We start from the raw sequence: 1,949 nt of genomic DNA, 5'->3' as shown, positions 1-1,949 counted from the left end.
TGCGCGCGGCGCGCTCTGCGCCTTCGTACAGTGGATTCGTTCCTCCGCCGTGATCGGAATTGGAGAGGAGCACGGCGGAGGCGACGACGACGGAGATGGAAATGGCGGAGAGATGGAATCGGCGATATGTATAGTAACATGTACATGATTTCATTTGGTATAGTGGAAATTATTTTCTCACAAATTTCGGGCTTCGATCAATTGTGGCGGCTCTCCATTGTAGCTGCTGTCATATCCTTCACATACTCCACTATTGGGCTAGGCCTTGGTATTGGAAAAGTTATTGGTATGAATTCATGCTATTCACATGTCCATCATGATGATATTTGTTCATCTTCAATCACTGGTAAGAAATCTGACTTGAATTAACCATGTAACAGAAAATAGAGGAGTCGGGGGAAGCCTAACCGGGATAACAGTTGGTACCGTGACATAAACTGAAAAAGTTTGGAGAACCATGCAAGCTCTTGGTGACATAGCCTTTGCCTATTCATACTCCCTCATCCTTGTAGAAATTCAGGTATAATTTATTTTACTAAATTATATGAGACTCAGGTTTAATTTAATTTCTGAAACTTTTGTTTATAACCGTGTCAATGGTGTCCTGTGATCCATGTAGCTGACCTAGTTAGATAAGAATTTGTTGTTGTTTGTTGGTTTGCATATGAGACTCAGACTTTATTTTATTCTTATTAAAAAGTGAAAAAGAATTTGAGGTCTGAAATATTGTAAAATGTGATGAAACAGGACACAGTGAAATCCCCTCCATCAGAGTAAAAAAAAATCTAGGCACCGTGGTTTCTAAAAAAGGATATGTGCTAAATACTACCGAGGCAGAGACTTTGCTTTCAACTACTCTGATACATGAGGTTTGTAATATATAATTATATATAGAGAAGCGTGAGAGGAAATATGGGGCATTGTTCATCATATTTGATCATTTTTTCAGGTTATGCATGTTCTTGGTTTTGATCCACATGCCTTTGCTCATTTTAGAGATGAAAGGAAAAGACAACATAATCAGGTATGAACTGCCTTTTGTCCTTTAAGATCAACTTTTATTTTTATTTTTTTAATGATGTAAGTCTCATAAAGTATGAGTTTGAGTCATGATTATTTTCCCCAAATTCTTAGTATGATAATAATAATTATTAGTGGTCACTTTCTTATAAACTAGGGAAAGTCCGTGCCTCTCTAAATTTTTTAAATAATAAAAAAAATAGAAGTTAAATACAGTTAATAAAAAATGATATTATTGAAAAAACTAATAATATAAAACTAGTGGGAATACTTGTCATGCATTCTTGTGTGGTGCTTCCTCGTGTTGTCATGCATTCTCGATATCATTATGCGGTATTTGCTTGGGAGAATACTTGTCTTGAATACTTCCATTGTTATGTTTACTGTTTCAATACTTAAGATGTCCTTTGTAAAAATATTCAACAAATGACTGATGAGCGACTTGTTGGCAGGCCGCAAAACGTGTACACATGGAAAACAATAGTCCCAGAGTTGGATTTTTGAAGTCACCTTCAAGTAAGGAGGATGTTAACCCTGATGCTTATGGCAATGGGTTTGTTACTGCTAGAACAAAACTGGTATAGTTATTTTACCTTATTTGTCTACTTTCTCCTTTTTCTTGTCAATGAGTATGGCAAATAAGGATGGATTTATTTGTTTACTGTTTTTTAGATTACAATTATAAGCATGTCATTTTATTTTGTCAAATTTGGTGCATGTATTTTTAATTTGTCTTTTTTAGTGCACTTAATTTTTTTCATGTGCATGTTATTCTCCTAATAAGAAGGATGTACTTTCTAGACTTAAAACATTTATTCTTTATAAGGAAACACCCTTAAAAGGACGAGCACACTCTATTATTGACCAGGTGACGAAAGTTGGGAATTCTATCCGCAGTTGTGGTTATGGAGAAGTAAGTCAGTTGTGTC

At 35.4% G+C, this 1,949-nt stretch overlaps 1 long non-coding RNA gene across 1 annotated transcript; it reads left to right on the top strand.

Annotated features, from left to right (window-relative positions):
- The first annotated feature begins 208 nt into the window (after nt 1-208).
- LOC114408178 lies at nt 209-775 on the top strand. Its single transcript, XR_003665840.1, has 3 exons — nt 209-286; nt 381-520; nt 748-775. It is a non-coding gene; the product is annotated as an uncharacterized LOC114408178 (long non-coding RNA).
- Nucleotides 776-1,949: the final 1,174 nt, after the last annotated feature.

This window comes from Glycine soja, chromosome 4, assembly GCF_004193775.1.
Source record: "Glycine soja cultivar W05 chromosome 4, ASM419377v2, whole genome shotgun sequence".
Taxonomy (NCBI): Eukaryota; Viridiplantae; Streptophyta; class Magnoliopsida; order Fabales; family Fabaceae; genus Glycine; species Glycine soja.
The sequence above is the reverse complement of the archived record's forward strand: the minus strand, read 5'-3'. Positions and strand labels throughout refer to the sequence as shown.